Source organism: Xenopus laevis, chromosome 9_10S (genome assembly GCF_017654675.1).
Source record: "Xenopus laevis strain J_2021 chromosome 9_10S, Xenopus_laevis_v10.1, whole genome shotgun sequence".
In the NCBI taxonomy this organism is placed as follows: Eukaryota; Metazoa; Chordata; class Amphibia; order Anura; family Pipidae; genus Xenopus; species Xenopus laevis.
In genome coordinates, this window is record NC_054388.1 from 30,006,437 (window position 1) to 30,027,796 (window position 21,360).

Consider the following 21,360-nt stretch of genomic DNA (forward strand, 5'->3'; position numbering starts at 1 on the left):
CACTTTTATCAGAGAAACTGGATAGTCCATATCCAAGATGAGTATTATCCATAGATGTTGTGTAGAAGTGGTCAGTATTCTGCACTTTTCCTCTGCAAATGATCTTCTTAGAAAGTTCTAATCTATGCCTTTAAAGGACGCTAATGTTGATTCTTTAATACACAATCCACCCTTTCTGGACTCATGTGGCAGCCCAATCGATCATTCATCCAATTTCTGTTTGAGATCCCACATTGGGCGCCAAAATGTGCACATTCCGGCAGGTATTTAAATTCTCTCAAGCCCCTTTTTACCCAGCACACTCTAAAAAGACTGGGATGACTAGATGAATTCATAAGAGACTAATGTAAGAAAAGGTCGAATGTCTTGGCTTTAAGGAGCAGAGCAGATCCCTGTATATATAGTATAACATAGAGTATCTGTACGCCAGCTACTATCTCCTCGAAATGGCTTGTCCCATAAACCATTTAATGCTCACGTTATACTATGTGTGCTATGAAAACTATAAGATGTATAAAAAAAACTGAAACAAAACAAACTCTTTTTCTACATCAGGTGTGTGTGTGTATAAAATATATTTATTATGATTAAAGCCTGGTCTATACATCTATTCTTGCTTTTACAAGTCAATACTAAAATACAGTTTGCACCTGGTTGTGTTTATTCATTAATGAACTGGAAATTGCTCATTTTAGTATTGGCTTGTGAAAAGGAGAATATAGAGATAATTGAGCGTTATATATATATATATATAAAATAATTAAACATATATATATATATATGTTCATATATATATGTGTATATATATATATATATATATATATATATATATATATATATATATATATATATATATATATATATATATAATCCCTTGCAGCTGTACATTAAATTATTTTGCTCAGAGGTTCTGTTGCTGCTGTTCTCTATCTCACCAGCCTACTCTCTCTCACTCTGTATGCTTTAAAGGTGTTATTCAGATTAACAATATATTATTATTATTATTAATATTATTATTATTACTATTCAGATTAATAAAGAGTTCTTTCTTCAACAGTGTTGTGTGCTATAACCTTTAAGAAAATGTTACTCCATTTGTAAAGGGTGTTATTATTTTATTTTAATGTGCTTTAATTACTCAAATGAGTTGGTACAGATGTGGGATCCATTATCCAGAAACCTGTTATCCAGAAAGCTCCGAATTACGGAATGGCCGTCTCCCATAGACTCCATTTTATCCAAATTTTAAAAAATGATTTTGTTTTTCTCTGTAATCATAAAACAGTACCTTGTATTTGATCCCAACTAAGATATAATTAATCCTTATTGAAGGCAGAACCAGTCTATTGGGTTTATTTAATGTTTTTTTTAATAGACTTAAGGTATGAAGATCCAAAGAACAAAAAGATCAGCTGATCAGAAACCCCAGGTCTTGAGCATCCTGGATAATAGGTCCCATACCTGTATTAGCTGTTAAAGAGCAGCACAAGGTATTTCTCTATTGCACTAAATTGTCAAATGTATTTGAAAGTCTAAAATCTAGTTATTACGAGGCCAGACTGTCAAGCTGAAGATTCTGGCAAATGCCTGAGGGGATGGTGTGTAGTTATTAGGCCTGGGAGGGGGGGCTTTTTGGACCTTTGTGCATCTGAAATGCCAGGGCAAATTATCATAGTCTTTTGTAGTTTGCTAATCCTAAAAGTTGGGGTCCACTATTTAATTTTGCACCTCCTGTAGCCTTGCACCTGAGATTGTCACAAGGGTTAATTATTGGTTCAGTGGTACTTGCAGAACTTCCAATGGTGATCCATTCTGTTTGCAATGTGCAATATACCATATCCCTTACTGTTAAATGGGTTGGTCACTTTTAAAGAAGAAGGAAAGTTAAGATCACGTGGGATTGCCAAATATACAATAAGCCCACCAGTGATAATAATAGCTTACCTTATATTTTGGGCCAGTGCTCCTGCTAGCAGAAAACTGCACTGGCCCAGAGTATTTCTGTATGAGCACCATGATCATTTCTACTGATCTTTCTTCGTCTGACCTGGCCAATGCATTTGCAGTAAAGTGATTTTTGCTTAAAATCCGGATTTCCACTCTTATGTGCATGTGCAGCAGCCGAGAAGAAGCAAAGAAGATTGCAATGTGTTGTCCCCTCAGAAGTATCCCCGGCCAGTGCAGTTTTCTGTTAATGGGAGCAAAAGCCCCAGGTATCAGGTAAGTAATTATCACTAACATTCTACACCCCCACCAGCAAGATTTTAGTTAGTTAGAAGTTAATTTAATTTAATAAAGATTTGCTTTATTTTGTTTGCTTTACAGTAACTGCATGAACCTGATAATAACAAAGCCTCTATGTGCTAATATCCTTAACGAACAACAAGGGGCAGCTTTATCAAAATTCTAATTTATTCAAAATTTTTCTCCGATTTTAAAAAACTCAAATAATGCTTTCAAATATTGATAAATCTGCCCCCAGGTATATGTACATTAAGGGAGTTATTTATCAAAGTCTGAATTTATCTCAATATTTTCTGCTACAAACTCCGATCAAATCCGTTTGGGTTTTTTACGCTTATTTATTATTCCATTTTGCCGAAAATTTGATTTGCGGTAAAAAATCTGATCATGTTTTTTTCCGATTTTTTCATCCAATTTTCAAGAATTTCCCGATTTTTTTCAAAATTTTCATCCGAAAACTTCAGGGTATTGCACGAAACCTAACGCACATCAAAAAATCATTGGGACTTCTCCCATTGACTTATTTGCAACCTCAACAGGTCTGAGATGCCGGATTTTGAGATTCAGACTTTTCCATCTTCGTGGTTTAATAAATTCCGAAAAATTCGAGATTTTTTAAAAGTCTGTTTTTATAAATAAAATTCGTAATTTTTGCAATCGGAGTGTAGTAAATAACCCCCTTAGTATTCAATAGGCCAGGTGAAGTGTTTCCAAAATTACCTAAACACACATCTGTAAGGAAACAAAGTGCCTAACTGTTTGGAACACAGTAGTGTTGGGTCTACAATATCATTGTAAATGACTGTAACCCTGGAACACTAAACTGTCACAGTGACTGTGCACTCCATGGATATCAGAGTATACCAACTGCTTTCCAAACTATTGTAAGTATTCTGTATTTACCTATAAATATTGAAATAGGGGGACCATTCGTTGTAGTGCCTTGTTTTTAAAGGGGTTGTTCACCTTCCAAACATATTTTTCAGTTCAGTTGTTTTCAGATTGTTCCCCAGAAATAAAGACATTATTTATTTTTTACTGTTTTTCCAAAATCTAAAAAAATTTTTTTACAACATTTAGTTGATACATTTCTTACCAGCATCTGTGGAGTATTATCAACTATTGTATCAATTCTAACAGCTGTTTGTAATGAAACCCAGAGATTCTGTTGAGAAGGGACAAAGTTAAAAAAAATGTATCAACTAACTGTATTAATTAAGAACAGTTTACAGGGTCAGCGACCCACCCTCCCAGAGCTGCTTTAGAAGGTAAAAAAAGACACTTTACACTTCAATATTAGAAAAACTGTGACACATAGAAAATAAAAAATGTAATTGGAAAAAGGTTTTATTTCTGGTGATCTATCAGAAAACAACTAGTTGGTTGAAGGTGAACAACCACTTTAAGGGTTAGAGTATGTTTTTTTATGGTGCAGGTAATAAGCATGTCATTTGTATTGTGTTTTCCTATTTGTACCTTTAGTGTAATGTAGTCCACTTGGGGAACTGGTTCCACACATGTGGTTGTTTATGTGCTGTTATCATACAAGTCAGTATTTTATTGGGAGTAATTCAGCAGTAACCCTTTAGAGTTATTAATCAAAAGGATAACTACATAGGATAGTAGAGGCAGTAGTAGGAGTGATTGGAAAGTCTCTATTAGTACAGGGAAAAGTCATCATCAGAACAACAAACAGGCTCTACATTTTGATGAAGATGAGTGTTTGATCCTCTGCAGAGAGTCAGAAGAAAGCCGTGCAGGCATCCACGCACAAGGTAACTAGTTTACTCTAATATTGGGACATTTGTGAACATTTGTAAAGGGCTGTAAACATTGAAAAAACAACACATTGTAAACTTGCATTAACAATTTGTTCTCTTTCATTTTCAAGATATGATCAGTTTTAGACCATTCTAAACTGCAAATATTATGAATTAGTAAACAGCGCCACCTGCTGGTCATTTTGGCCAAGTGTCTACAGTCAGAAAAAAAATAGAGAAGAAAGGCATTCTGATGTTGCTGTGCTTAATACTAACTAGAGATACATCAGCACACTCTTCTAACCTAAAAGGGTTTAAGTTAATTTTGTTTTTATTATTTAAAGGGGTTCTTGACCTTTAAATTATAGCTTTTAGTATGATGTACAGAGTGAACTTCTGAGACAATTTGCAATTCGTTCTCATTTATAATTATATGTGGTTTTTGAGTAATTTAGCATTTTATTCAGCAGCTCTCAAGCTCTCAACCCCTTTAAAGGGGACCCGTCACCCGAAAAAATTATTCAAAATCCTATTGTATCACATTAGTCAAGCAAAATGAACTTTAATTACACAAAATAAATTATTTGAATCTTGTTTCCTTCGGTCTGGGAATTCATAATGATAGCAAGCAGGCAGCAGCCATTTTGTGGACACTGTTATTAAGGCAAGCCTTGTATCATCTCAGAATCTTGTTTGTGCGCCAGAATGGGGGACCTGATGTCCAGCCCCATGCCCTGGCTACACAATTAAATGGTAAAAAGAGAACGGGGGAATGTAGGGAGAGCAGTGACATGTAGGAAGTGCTGAATGGAAAGTGAAAGTAATTATCTGCCCCGCCTCTATGCCTAGGCATAGAGGAGGGGCAGACAATATTTGATTGACAGCTGAGATTTTTAAATGAGCGTACAACAGCTATGAATGCTTTAATAAAAAATAGAAATTGGATTTCATGCTTAATTTGAAAAGGACTTTTATTATACAGATTTTTGTGTCTGGGTGACAGGTCCACTTTAAGGCTTACGTCACACACACAGCATTTTGGTGTATTTTAGCCATGAAAGATGTATCGGTGCTGAAATATGTCCTTCTTGAAACAGGGCATATTTTGAAATATACATGCACATATTCAGAATTGTGACTTTTTGATTGAATTATGACTTTTTGATTGAATTATTGTAAACATCAGCTTGTTTGGATGCTGAAGAGATATTTTCATTGACACCTATTTCTGGCATCAATTGTCTGCCAAAATTCACAAGTGCATTTTACTATTGTAGTAGAGTTTGTTAGAAAATGTATATTATTATAAGTTTCTATTTGCATGGAGGAAATTATGTAATAATGGGAGGCAAAAGTGACTGCTCTATCTTTATAATGGCACTTAGGCATTAGAGATTGCGTTTTTTGGTTGGGACTAAGGTGAGTTGTGGAAACAATGCAATTGTGATTATTAACCCTTTCAGTGTCAGCAGAATTTCACATTTCATTTGCACACAGTGCCAGAGGTCTTTCTGAACATGATTTGCTCTCTCGATTTAGGGGAATTTCCTGGAGGATATTTTTAAATTGAAATTGAAACTATATATATACCAATATCTATTTTAATTGTAGATTTTAGTGTCATTATGCTTTCCAAGAAACATCCAAGCCCTGCTGCCAGCAGATTTTGACAATTTGACAAAAAAATTTGCTCTCTTTCAATTTAGGTCCATTCCTGGGGGGTCTTTTAGTTTACCCAAGAAAACAAAACATTTTTTTCAGGAAAACCTAAGCTTGCAAAACGTGTATACGTGTAAAGTTGTCTTATAGTGTGTATGTGTACATGCAAGTGTGCAAAAAAAAGTAGCCTTCCCCAAAAAGTATGTGTAGAAAAGACCACTTGCTGTAGCAGGAGGGCTCACTGCAGCTATGTAGGGTCCCTGGGAGCATGGCAAGTCCTGATGTCGCAGACCAAAAAGTGAGTGGGCAAAGCTGAGGCAGGAAGAAGCAGCAGACAAATCGCATCGCGCATGCTGCTTGGAGGTTGGCCCCGCAACAATCACATTGCTGTGCCAACATGACGGCACAGGGGGCTGTAAGCACTCCTAACCTTCTGCAGAGGCTCCAGAAGCCGCTGATGCAGAGTGAAATGCTCATACTGCTAAACACATATTAGATATATGCTTAGAAGTATAGGATATGTGCTTGGCAGGCAAAGTATTGAAAGTGTTAACAGAATCAGCCCTCACAACATCATCCAACAGTGTATTCCACAATCTCACTGCCTCACTGTGAAGAACCACCTACGTTGCTTCAAATAAAAGTTCTTTTCTTCTAGTCTGAAGGGGTGGCCTCTGGTGAGGTGATCCTCTTTATGGGTAAAAAGGTCCCCTGCTATTTGTCTATAATGTCCTCTAATGTAAAGTGTAATCATGTCCCCACTCAAGCATCTTTTTTCCAGAGAAAATAACCCCAACCTTGAAAGTCTACCCTCATAATTTAAATCTTCCATCCCCCTTCCATCCCATCACTCTAACCAGTTTAGTTGCATGTCTCTGCAGCTTATTAATATATTTAAGGACTGGATACTCCAGCTGAGGCCTTAGCAGGGAGGCAAATTATATTATTCCTGCATAACCTTGCATTTATGAACCTCATTTTCCAGTTTGCTGCCCAGTTTTCCAATTTAGACAAATCACTCTGCAAAGTGGAGCATCCTGCATGGAACCTATAGTTCTGCACAATTTAGTATCATCAGAAAAAATAGAAACTTTTCAATGGCCTCCTCCAGGTAATTAATAAACAAGTTGAAAAGCAAGGGACCTAGTACAGACCCCTGCGGTACCCCATTAACAACACTGGTCCAATTAGAAAATGTTCCATTACCACCACTCTTTGTAATGTATCTTTTAGCCAGTTGTTTATACAGGTACAACAGTTAGTCCATAGCTCAGTGTCAGAGCATTCTTGGAGATATCTACCTTCCTTCTAGTGTTTTCTAGTGTTTTCCCAGTCACAAATCTACAGGTTGATACACACAGAAAGTATGCAGTCAGACAAATATCTTCCACATAGCATTAGGTACCAAGAAAAAACATCCTAAATATGAATGCTTGAACAGTTTCATGTCAAATGTGCATAGGGTTACCAAAGTATCTTGCATTTATTTAAAAATAAATACTGCCTGGATTTCAGAAAATCTCATATTTTTGGAAAGTACATATTCTGACGACTCCAAGATGGATAAATATGTGTCTCTACTGCAAACTGCAAAGCTATGCTAAAGGCAGTGGTTTTTATTACGTTTCTGCCAGTGAGAGAAGCTCTCTCTAATCAGGTAGTTTTCTTTTGGCTAGAAAGGGGAACCTGGTGTGTCATTTGGTATTTCTGCCACACACATTTCCTTTTAGGGCTAATTATATGAATCAAAATAACTCTCGAGAGAGTGGAGAATTAAAGCCACTTTAAAGGTATAATAAACATCAGTATGTAAATATCTGTATCACATATTCTAATAGGTTATTGTGCCAAGGGAGCCCTAATTTTCTACACATTTCTGTGTATCCATGTAAGTGAGACCATTAAATATCTGCCCACACATTACATGTACTGAGCATTAAAATTATTTAACCTGCAAGAAAAGCCAAATAAAGTATTATTAATAACATATAAAGCTGCCCAACTATATAGCATGTATTGTATTGCCTATGTGAATGAATGCACATGGATACACAGTATTACACAAGTGACAAAGCTAGGAAAGCTGGATGAGTTCCCCGCCCCACCCCACACACATCACATAGGGCAGATCCCACTGTAATAGGCTAGCATTGACTGTGAGGGTAACAGCTGTCATGTACATCCGATTGTTTAGTAGACAAGGGTGCGATGAGTGGGTTGCTGCCAATGACTACAGCCCCACTGTGTGAATCAAGAAACAATAGTGAATGTGTAAGACTTCAGGCCAAGAATCAGTCAATCTGCTTATCTTTGTTTGCTCATGTGTCTGCACAGAGTGGCATTTCCACACACTCTATTTGTCTACACCATGCAATGCCTCTCAAAGCAGACGCAAGAGTCAGCGGAGGCTGCATGCTGAGAATCAGCCCCTTGTGACACTGGGCTAGAGCCTAACTAAAGAAGTAGCTAGACATGTTATACATGATGTTTTGGGCTTCTGCACCAGCCCAAAGCAACCACAGCCCTTTAGCAGGGAAGATCTGTGCCTCTGAAGATGCCCCAGTAGCTCCCCATCTTCTTTTCTGCTAATTCACTGCACATGCTTTGTGCTGCTGTTACTTACCTGAGCTTACTGGGACCGACTCAAAATATACAGTACACATAGAATATAAATGTCACAATAGAAGCCTGTTTCGTAATTAGTCCATGGCAGCACAGAAACCAGTGCAATTAGCATCAGAATTTAATAATCAGCCCTGTAGCAGCTTATATTAAAGGCCAACCTCATTTTCTGCTTGTTAATTTGTGAGGGCCCCTAAGTTTAGCATTTTAACGGCTGCTCAGGGCCCACTGAGCATGTGAGATGGTGACCCTCTATGACAAGTTTGAAGTTCTGGATCATTGCTGCTATTGAGAAGCTGAAGTTTAAGGCTGGTGCAATAAGATCAGTATATAAGATATGGCATTTTAGCCATATTCATTTTTAGAGTTTAGTTCTCCCTTAAAGGAGAAGGAAACCCCCAGGGCGCTAAACCCCTCCCCCCCTCCCCTGTGCTGCCCCCCCTCCCTCCTCCCCCCTGGCCTACCTGTCCCCCTGGGCAAATGCCCCTAACTTTTTACTCACCCCTCTGCGCAGGTCCTGTCCACGGAGTACGCAGTCGCCATCTTCTCCCACGCGCGTCTTCTTCCTGCTCTGATCGGCGTTTTCTGGCGCATGCGCAGTAGGAACAGGTACCGGTACGGCTCTACTGCGCATGCGCCGAATGTCACGAAGTTTTCCGATTTCACTTCGTGACATTCGGCGCATGCGCAGTAGAGCCGTACCGGTACCTGTTCCTACTGCGCATGCGCCAGAAAACGCCGATCAGAGCAGGAAGAAGACGCGCGTGGGAGAAGATGGCGACTGCGTACTCCGTGGACAGGACCTGCGCAGAGGGGTGAGTAAAAAGTTAGGGGCATTTGCCCAGGGGGACAGGTAGGCCAGGGGGGAGGAGGGAGGGGGGGCAGCACAGGGGAGGGGGGGAGGGGTTTAGCGCCCTGGGGGTTTCCTTCTCCTTTAAGCAGCCTGATGGGTGCCAGTACTACTGTACCTGTTTCAGCAGCATCCTGGAATCTTTCAAGTCACACATTCCTCAATCTCCTATTCCTCAAACCAATGACAGATGCCTCCAGTCTAGCTGAAGCATCCATTTCAATCAGCGAAGTTGGTCAGGAAAGCAATACAAACGCTGCTCAGTTGAGTAGAGCTGCAAAGAAAAAACCAGTGAGTGAATTTGCCCAAACTCCTATTGTCTTTTCTTAAACAGTACAACTTCAGTGAGGGGAAGAAGGGGTCCCTGCCTAACCTCATATATCCCATAATTGGGCTTAATTCTTATAAAGCTAAATACATATTAATTTTATTATCAGGATTCCATAGCACTTTTCTCCTACAGCTGAGATCTTCAGGGGTCTGTGAAGGTAATAGCAGAGCAGCTACAGGCAGATATAATTGGCTATTACAATGTAGTTGTTGTCTATTGATGGAATTGTATATCCGATCACACAGTAAGCGTGGTGTGTTGGCACCCACCCTAGACAGTGCCACAAACACAACCCTCCAAGACAAGGCCACAGCACTTACTAAGAGGACAAGGCAAACAGGTGACGGGCACAATAAAGCAATGGAATTATGGGAACTCCCCTGCGTTTATGTATCCATAAGTGACAAAGTATATGCACTGGAATCCCTACACTCCATTGCCTTTTTGTGCCAGTCATCTGCTTGCTATCAAAAAGAAACAGACATTTGCCTTTAAAAAATAATTGTTGTTAAAAATTTAGGTGTTAATATCACACTCCAAAATATGTAAACTCATGTGCCATGTCAAGGCCCCTCATAGATGAGGTGGATTCCATGGTTAAGTGACAAGGCATTGGGGCTAATGAACAGGGCCAGGTGGTTGCCTTTGGTACCGTTATCTTTAGGCGTGTAACTGGCATTTAGGGTTGCCACCTTTTCTATAAAAAAATACCGGCCTTAGCCCCGCCCAAAGCCCCACCCCCAATCCCGCACAAAGCCACACCCCCTGTGCCGAGCTATTAAAGCCCCAGTCACCCTGACACCGCCCACAAACTTCTCATCATCACGCGAGATTGCGCCGTAGCGCAGCCCGCATAGCTGAGCAGGGGAATTTGGAGCAGGGAGGGAGGAGGGGGCAGCGGAAAAATTACCGGCCAATGTAATTGCCGGTATTATCTTAGTACCGGCACCGGCCTCCATAACTATTTTACCAGCTAGGCCAGTAATTTACCAGCCAGGTGGCAACCCTACTGGTGTTCCGTATAAATCTCACCCTAAACAGCTCTCAGGACGAGACTCTCTGGCACTGCTCAGCCTCCAGCGCCCACAGTTTGGGAAACACTGCTTAAAAGGGAGGTAGACCCAGAAATAAAACTTTAAAAATGAGGAAAAAGGAATAAAGAAATTTTAAGCAACTTCCCCATGTAAATGTATGTTAATCAGCTGGCTTGAATTTAATGGAACAGATAATTCCATGTATGTTGCCAGAATTAACTGGCCTCCTGGGATCCTTTCAGTACATGATAGCAGGGAGCAGCTCAGCTCAGGAGGATTTTTTAAGGGGCTTCAGATTACCCTTGGTTACAAAGAAGAATACATTATTTCATGTTGGTTTTATGTTATTGATGTGAGTACAGTTAATAACAGTGGGATGGTCAAGTCGGAAGATGCTATTCCTGTGTTTGTATATTCTCCAGGCACTGATGCCCACCAGTGATATATAAGACTCCCGATTGTGTTTCACATTCCTGATGGAGCCTCTCACCACTGTGCACAAACAAAAACGAAATAAGATGATTAGAGCAGAAGTTTCTGTAAAAAAATAAGTGGAGAAATAAGGGCAGAAATGTTGGCCATAAAAAGGATTTATAAAAAAGGATCATTTATAAAGTACATTCACCATGAGAATAAAAGCCACTAATGGGCAGATGAGGAGAAAAAAAGATGAAGGATATGGGCCATTGTGTGCCATGCTGCCTCTTGGGTAAAATAAGTATACAGGGACAGCAAGAAAACATGTCCAGGCTTGTACTGTGATTGGTCATGTAATCAATGGTGCAGTCTTGTCAGGGCACACAGGCAGATTCAGGTATATTAGTCGCCTGGCAACAAATCTCCTTTTCTTCAGGGGGCGACTAATTTGCCTGCTAAACTGCCAAAGTCGCCCGAAGTTTCCTTTACGAGGAAACTCACTTCGGAAAACAAATAGCTACCGCCGGCGATTTGTATTTTAGCCGGCGGGGAGGCAGCTCGGGGGAAGATTAGTCGCCCCGAAGAAGAGAGAGAATTTTTTGCTGAGCGACTAATCTCCCCAAATCTGCCTGTGTGCCCTGACCCTTAGAATCTACAGTGCTGTACATTCCATGATCCACAGCATCACAACGGTTAATAAGAACAATACAGGAATTAGGCTGCTACACAGTATGGCACACTTTCAGGATAAGGAGACCCTTATTAATCCCACAAGAAGTTTATTCACCACTGAGAATTCCAACTCATTCCATATTTTGTTAATACAAAAAGTACAAGGGCATCTCAACGCTTCCTAAAATCCCTGCTACACATGGCCATAGATTTTTAAAATATCTTTTCGTTATCGTGAGACCAATATTATCTTATAATACACAAAAGCCATGAATATCTTGTAAATTATATCCTTATAAACGGTGAGTTCTGATGTCATCAGTTATAAACGGTGAGTTCTGATGTCATTTCTGTCACATGACTCACTAAAATTTGTGTATTATAATAAATAAAGTACGCCCAGTTGCAAAATATGAGGATATTAGATGTTACCTCGGAGTTCCATGACCTGTATAAAAACACTCGGCCTTCGGCCTCGTGTTTTTATATGGTCATGAAACTCCTCGGTAACTTATAATATCCTTATATTTTACAAGAGGGGGTACTTTATTCACTATATTATACTATGCATATTATAATTGCTCCCACAAGAGCTAGGACACACTATTAGCCCACACCTTTGGTTTAGTTGGCGATTATATTTATGTCCAACAGGTGCCTTTTAATGGAATTTCCAAGTTCTCTAAAAAAAAAAAAAAAAGATTAAAGGCCAATTCACAAAATTGCATCGTATGAGAATAATGTATTGTGTATACTGTAGTTGCATAGCACCTTAAAGGGGTAGTTCACCTTTTAGTTAACTTTTTGTATGTTACAGAATAGCCTATTATGAGCAACATTTCAAATGGTCTTTTTTGATGTTATATTTAATTCCCTTCCTCTTTTGCCAATTTGCAGCTTTCAAGAGGGAAATTTAAAGAGCAAGAACATCTCCCACATGTTTACAGTGCTTCGGAACTGATTCAGATGCAGCTGGGAGGCCGCCCCTGCTCCTATAATTCTGTCCCCTCGAACCAGGGCCGTTTTAAGGCCTTGGTGGGCCCTGGGCAAAGAGCCAGCTGGTGGGTTACAAACGGCTGCAAAACCCTGGCCACTTTTGGCCACACCCCCAAATACTATACCCATTCAACAAACATAATTCAGTCATGCCAATATTAAACGGAAAATCAGAATATTATTTAAATGAAGATCTGGCAGTATACTACATATAGTACAAAAAAAATGGATAATTAGCATATTAACCATATCTATAATCACTGTAGAAATGGCCAATGAGCTCTCCATTGATCCCAGACAAGCAGGCCCGGATTTGCGGCAAGGCCGCATAGGCCCGGGCCTAGGGCGGCAAAAAAATAGGGGCAGCATGCCGCCCAGCCACATTATGGGGACGTGTGCGTCCCCATTCAATTACAGCAGCTGCGCCGGTGTTTTTTCGCCGGCGCGCTGGGAAGGGGAGGTAAGGTGGGCGCTAGGACCGCGCAGTCCGACCAGGCGCCCCTATTTTTTTGCCGCCCTAGGCCCGGGCCTATGCGGCCTTGCCGCAAATCCGGGCCTGCTTGTCTGGGGTCAATGGAGAGCTCACTCTCCTAATATTGTTGATATACCTGCTGTAGCACATTTTTACTGCCCGAGACAAATCTCTCCATGTGCCTTTGCCCTAAAGCATACAGTTTTGGTGGAATCCGCAACATTTTGCTGAACTTAATTCAAAACATTACATTTCCCGAGTGTAAAACTGTTCTATCAATCATCACTGTGCTCAGCCACACTCTTGGTGAGTTCAGAATCCAGGCAGCTTGTGTCAAAGATACTTTATCTTTATACCACAGAAAGATGAGCCATGCTGTTCTCTGTGAATCTTACCTCGCCAAAGGAATACCTTTTTTCTTTCCATAGCCAAGACAAAAAGAGGAGCATATGGGCAGGATGCAGAGACTATGAGTGGGAAGTTGAGATCCAGAAGAGACCAGAACCTGTAGAGTAGAGGAGACACATGCAAATGAATTGTATAACCATAGCACACAATGGTTCCATTGAATAAAAGTTGAGCTAAATTTGGGGATGTTTATTAGTGCAATGGTATAATAATATTGGAAAATGTTATAATCACCTCAAACTCATAAATGTTCCCTAAATGTGTCCGTTTGCAGTTTTTCCAGTTTTCTTTCTTAGTAGCAGTTTCGGAACTACTGCTACAAATACAGAAAACATGTTTCATGCACAATTCTTACTTGTCTTGGTTCTGAAGAAATTGTTCTTTATCCAAACACTCATACACCCAACCAGGAGCAAAAAGGGCAGCTGGGAGGCCATACTGTCGTATCATCTGCAGGGACTAATGGAAATAATAGAATGGTTGGAGTCACAGGATTTGACAGAAACACGAACAGAAGAAATTACACAAAGAAAACCTTTTATGTCAGAGGGGCAATATCTTTAGGAATAATGTGTTTAAAAAAAGTTCAAGTCAAGTCCAAAAAAATATAAATTCCAAAACATTCTTTCAAAGTTAAAAAATGTACTCTTTATTCAGCATAAATATAAAAAAGTAGGCATACAGACCAATTGATGCTAGGCAGAGAATTTTGGACACCAGTGGCTCTTAACATAGTAACATAGTAACATAGTAACATAGTAACATAGTAACATAGTAAGGTTGAAAAAAAGACACATATCCATCGAGTTCAACCTTTTTTTTTTTTTTTTTTTTGTTTATTAACTACCTATCTGCCAGTTGATCCAGAGGAAGGCAAAAAACCCATCTGAAGCCTCTCCAATTTGCCTTAGAGGGGGAAAAATTCCTTCCTGACTCCAAAATGGCAATCGGACTAGTCCCTGGATCAACTTGGACTATGAGCTATTTCCCATAACCCTGTATTCCCTTACTTGCTAAAAAGCCATCCAACCCCTTCTTAAAGCTATCTAATGTATCAGCCTGTACAACTGATTCAGGGAGAGAATTCCACATCTTCACAGCTCTCACTGTAAAAAACCCCTTCCGAATATTTAGGCGGAACCTCTTTTCTTCTAATCGGAATGGGTGACCTCGTGTCAGCTGGAAAGACCTACTGGTAAATAAAGCATTAGAGAGATTGTTATATGATCCCCTTATATATTTATACATAGTCATCATATCACCCCTTAAGCGCCTCTTCTCCAGCGTGAACATCCCCAATTTGGCCAGTCTTTCCTCATAGCTAAGATTTTCAATACCTTTTACCAGCTTAGTTGCCCTTCTCTGTACCCTCTCTAATACAATAATGTCCTGTTTGAGTGATGGAGACCAAAACTGTACGGCATATTCTAGATGGGGCCTTACAAGTGCTCTATACAGTGGAAGAATGACCCCCTCCTCCCGTGACTCTATGCCCCTTTTAATACAGCTCAAGACCTTATTTGCCCTTGATGCTGCTGACTGGCATTGCTTGCTACAGCCAAGTTTATCATCTACAAGGACTCCAAGGTCCTTTTCCATAATGGATTTGCCTAGTGCAGTCCCATTAAGGGTATAAGTGGCTTGGATATTTTTACATCCCAGGTGCATGACTTTACATTTATCAACATTGAATCTCATTTGCCACTTAGCTGCCCAGATTGCCAGTTTGTCAAGATCCTGTTGCAAGGATGCCACATCCTGGATGGAATTAATTGGGCTGGATAATTTTGTGTCATCTGCAAACACTGATACATTACTTACAACACCCTCCCCTAAGTCATTAATGAACAAGTTAAATAAAAGTGGACCCAATACTGAGCCCTGGGGGACCCCACTAAGAACCTTACTCCAAGTAGAGAATGTCCCATTAACAACCACCCTCTGTACCCGATCCTGTAGCCAGTTTCCTATCCATGTGCAAACGACTTCATTAAGCCCAAAAGACCTTAGTTTAGAAAGCAGTCGTTTGTGGGGCACAGTATCAAACGCTTTGGCAAAATCCAAATAGATCACATCTACTGCCCCCCCACTATCCAGAATCTTACTTACCACATCATAAAATGCAATCAAATTCGTCTGACATGACCTATCCTTCATAAAGCCATGCTGATTGTTGCTCATAATGCCTTTCATTAGGACAAAATTTTGAATGTGATCCCTTAACAAGCCTTCAAATAATTTGCCCACCACAGATGTCAAGCTTACTGGCCTATAATTGCCAGGCTGAGATCGTAATCCCTTTTTAAATATTGGAATAACATCAGCTTTTCTCCAATCCATAGGCACCATACCAGATGACAGTGAATCTGAGAAAATCAGAAATAAGGGCTGGTCTAAAACTGAACTAAGCTCTCTTAGAACCCGGGGGTGTATGCCATCAGGCCCTGGAGCCTTGTTTACATTAATTTGTATTAAAGCTTTTTGAATCATATCCTGAGTCAGCCACTGACTAGATTGAGCTGAACCATTCGTGCAGTTATTAAGTGAGCCTGTGAACCCAGACTCCTCTATTGTATACACTGAAGAAAAGAACTGATTTAACACATTTGCCTTATCTGTATCTGTTACAACCATACTGGTACCATTATTTAATGGAGCAACACTCTCAACCTGCATCTTTTTACTTTTAATATATTTAGGTTAGTTTTCACCTCCACCGCAATTAACTCTTCATTTCTTTTCTTAGCCTTCCGGATTGCTGATTTACAACATTTATTACAGTGTTTATATTCATTAAATGCAGCTTCTGTCCCTACAGATTTGTAGTTTTTAAATGCCTTTCTCTTCTTTCCCATTAACATCTTTACCTCTGTATTAAGCCACACAGGATGATTCTTAGAGCTTCTACGTTTAGTCCTTAAGGGAATAAATTGAGAACAGTAATGATTTAATATCATTTTAAAGGACAACCATTTCTGTTCTGTGTTTTTAGCTGAAAACCTAATGCCCCAATCAATGCTCTGTAGGGCAGCCCTCAAGGCACTAAAATTAGCTTTGGCAAAATTCATGGTTTTTGTTGCCCCAGTATATTTTTGTTTTTTGCACCAGACATTAAAAGATATAACATTATGGTCACTATTACCCAGGGGTTCAATGACTTGCACATTTGCTATAAGTTCTGGGTCATTTGAGATCACTAAATCAAGAATAGAATTTTTTCTGGTAGGCTCCTCAACAACCTGTGCTAAAAAATTGTTGTGCAATAACCATCAAATCAATGTAAATTTAACATTGCTGAATGTATATAGCCAGTGCCATGATGGTATATAAGGTAGTGAAGTTGTAGTGACATTCAGTATAAGCATGACTTGCTACCACATTAGAGATTGGACTTTGTAAGTTTCATTTTGTATTTGCTGAATACTGGCTAGTGGTCTGAATCCCCTCCAGTGGGAGGGAGTAGATATTAGCCTAATTCCCTGTCTAGATGTTATGCTTTCATATTTGGCAAGGGGGTTGGGTTCCCTTAGGGTTCAACTATTTTACTGAGCCTTTCTATTCCAGGCACCAAACAACATCTACCCCTCACAACAGATAGCATTGAAAGAGGAAAAGCCATGTGCTTCCACCTATGGATAGGAACTTGTCATAAAATCCCTGGGAGCATAGGTTAAAACCCTAGGATATCCTGAAGCAGTAGGGGAATTTTATGAAACATTTTATATTTGATCTCAAATTTACTTGTTACTTGTTAGGTTATAAAACAATATGACTATGAAGATTTTCATTCATCCAGGTCATGGTATATCTAATATAGGTAAATCTAAAAACAACTGGACTTGCTGAGTAATCAATGAAGATGTTTCACTACTCATCAGAGTAGCTTCTTCTGTTCAACTGACTGGTGTGGGAAGTACTCGGCATATAGAATAAGAGTTTATATGCCGAGAACTTCCCACACCAGTCAGTTGAACTGAAGAAGCTGCTCGGATGAGTAGTTATAAAACGATGTCACTGACAGGTATACATGTGTCTGCCTCTGTTTCTCTCTATCCACTCTGTATTGCTGTCCCTACCTGAATTTTATCTGCTCAATTGATGATGGACAAATTTTGGTCAAACTGAGTATTATATGCCTCAGTTTTAGAAAAATTCTGTTGTGTTCCTTGTTCTGGAAGCCATTGCACATGGGGGGTGCATTACAAGGCACAATTTTAATTTAAAATAACTAAATGACTTTTTTGAAAAATTACAAAATGTGTACACAAAAAAAATCTATTAGAACACAAATATTGACAGACACAACAACCTTTCAGAGAACCGCAACTGTTCATGAAACAAACTTCCCTTTAACAATACACATAACAATATAGTTATAAATATAGTTTAACCTTTTTAACCTTTTAAATGCCACAGATCGTAGAATCTACGTTCTGTGGCAAAGGTACTTGAAATGCCACAGAACGTAGATTCTACGTTCTGCAGCATTTCCTGGTTCAGGAGCGGAGGAGCGGCTGTTAGAGCCGTTCGCTCCGTTCCTGCTCGATCCCCTGCCCCTAGGCAACGAGCAGAGCAGGGGATCGAGTGGCCCCTGGGGCGCGATCGCCCAGGGGCCCAAAAACAGCAGCAGGCACGTGTTACTTACGTGTCCTGCTGCTGCAGCCTGCACCGGATCGACGATCTCCGCCCCCACAGCACACAGACAGGAACCACGAGGCAGATGTCTTCCAGAGGCTCTTCCTGATCGCCTGCAACAGTCTCCAGCGACTTTTTCAGGTTAGTGCAACAATTACACACACAAACACACCAACACACACTTATTACAGTAATACACACTTAGATTCACACTTACACACACTTACACATACATTTTTGGGGATTGGGGGGGTCACTTACACTCACTGCACTTACACACATGTGCACACGCACACACGCGCACATAACATGTAATTTACCATTTGTACACACGCACACGCACATACATGGCATTGTGGCTTTTTTATTTTTTTCTTATCGCATCGTTTCTTTTTTTGGCTGAAAAAAATGTTTTATTGCCATTACGCATAGCGTATTCGCTAACCGTACTGTGCAATACCTTTTGTATGTTATTTCGGTGATTATATTGCAATTTTGGGTATTTTGGTGCATTTTTAGCCATTTTATTGAATTTTTAGCCATTTTATTGCATTTTCAGCTCTGCATATGTTGTGTTCACTTGTTTCTAGCCGTAGAACCTGTTTGGCCCATCTAAAATATTCAAACTGTGATTCTGACGGCCGATAACACTAGTCTGGAAAAAAAACATTGATTTTTGTGGTTTTATTGGATTTTTTTGCATTTCACCCTTTACTGCCTTATTTTGTTTTGCCTTGTAAATTTTATCTACTATATATCCATTTGGGGGTCTCTGTGCGCCACATAGTTTGGTATATCTATGCATATTGGGCATCAAAGTGTTCAGTAGACCTCTGGCGTTCATATTTAGGATGTTTTATGCTGATACGTTACGAAATGTGGGGCATATAATGGGGTAAAATTCAAGCTTTCTGACAATTTTCAGAAATTTGATAAAAACCGTTATGTTCAGCATTGCTTTGCAGTTTGGCAGTTTGCAGTAGAAACACTTATTTACCCATATTGGATTCGTCAGAATGTGTACTTTCTGAAAATATATGGTTTTCTGGGGTCTCTGTACTGTTAGGGGGGTCTAATGTCGCATAATACACACACCAGGTGCTTATATTGCAGCAGCCAGCGCGTCAGCTGTGAAAATGTATATACACTATTGTCATTTGGGGGTCTCTGTGCGCCACATAGTTTGATATATCTATGCATATTGGGCATCAAAGTGTTCAGTAGACCTCTGGCGTTCATATTTAGGATGTTTTATGCTGATACGTTACGAAATGTGGGGCATATAATGGGGTCAAATTCAATCTTTCTGACAATTTTCAGAAATTTGATAAAAACCGTTATGTTCAGCATTGCTTTGCAGTTTGGCAGTTTGCAGTAGAAACACATATTTACCCATATTGGATTCGTCAGAATGTGTACTTTCTGAAAATATATGGCTTTCTGGGGTCTCTGTACTGTTAGGTGGTCTAATGTCGCATATTACACACACCAGGTGCTTATATTGCAGCAGCCAGCGCGTCAGCCGTGAAAATGTATATACACTATTGTCATTTGGTGGTCTCTGTGCGCCGCATAGTTTGGTATATCTATGCATATTGGGCATCAAAGTGTTCAGTAGACCCCTGGCGTTCATATTTAGGATGTTTTATGCTGAAACGTTACGAAATGTGGGGCATATAATGGGGTAAAATTCAATCTTTCTGACGATTTTCAAAAATTTGATAAAAACCGTTATGTTCAGCATTGCTTTGCAGTTTGGCAGTTTGCAGTAGAAACACACATTTACCCATATTGGATTCGTCAGAATGTGTACTTTCTGAAAATATATGGTTTTCTGGGGTCTCTGTACTGTTAGGGGGGTCTAATGTCGCATAATACACACACCAGGTGCTTATATTGCAGCAGCCAGCGCGTCAGCCGTGAAAATGTATATACACTATTGTCATTTGGGGGTCTCTGTGCGCCACATAGTTTGGTATATCTATGCATATTGGGCATCAAAGTGTTCAGTAGACCCCTGGCGTTCATATTTAGGATGTTTTATGCTGATAAGTTACGAAATGTGGGGCATATAATGGGGTAAAATTCAAGCTTTGTGACGATTTTCAGAAATTTGATAAAAACGGTTACGTTCAGCATTGATTTGCAGTCTGGCAGTTTGCAGTAGAAACACTTATTTAACCATATTGGATTCGTCAGAATGTGTACTTTCTGAAAATATATGGTTTTCTGGGGTCTCTGTACTTTTAGGGGGGTCTAATGTCGCATAATACACACACCAGGTGCTTATATTGCAGCAGCCAGCGCGTCAGCCGTGAAAATGTATATACACTATTGTCATTTGGGGGTCTCTGTGCGCCACATAGTTTAGTATATCTATGCATATTGGGCATCAAAGTGTTCAGTAGACCCCTGGCGTTCATATATAGGATGTTTTATGCTGATACGTTACGAAATGTGTGGCATATAATGGAGTAAAATTCAAGCTTTCTGACAATTTTCAGAAATTTGATAAAAACCGTTATGTTCAGCATTGCTTTGCAGTTTGGCAGTTTGCAGTAGAAACACTTATTTACCCATATTGGATTCGTCAGAGTGTGTACTTTCTGAAAATATATGGTTTTCTGGGGTCTCTGTACTGTTAGGGGGGTCTAATGTTGCATAATACACACACCAGGTGCTTATATTGCAGCTGCCAGTGCGTCAGCCGTGAAAATGTATATACACTATTGTCATTTGGGGGTCTCTGTGCGCCACATAGTTTGGTATATCTATGCATACTGGGCATCAAAGTGTTCAGTAGACCCCTGGCGTTCATATTTAGGATGTTTTATGCTGATAAGTTACGAAATGTGGGGCATATAATGGGGTAAAATTCAAGCTTTGTGACGATTTTCAGAAATTTGATAAAAACCGTTACGTTCAGCATTGCTTTGCAGTTTGGCAGTTTGCAGTAGGAACACATATTTACCCATATTGGATTCGTCAGAATGTGTACTTTCTGAAAATATATGGTTTTCTGGGGTCTCTGTACTGTTAGGGGGGTCTAATGTCGCATAATACACACACCAGGTGCTCATATTGCAGCAGCCAGCGCGCGTCAGCCGTGAAAATGTATATACACTATTGTCATTTGGGGGTCTCTGTGCGCCACATAGTTTGGTTTATCTATGCATATTGGGCATCAAAGTGTTTAGTAGACCCCTGGCGTTCATATTTAGGATGTTTTATGCTGATAAGTTACGAAATGTGGGGCATAT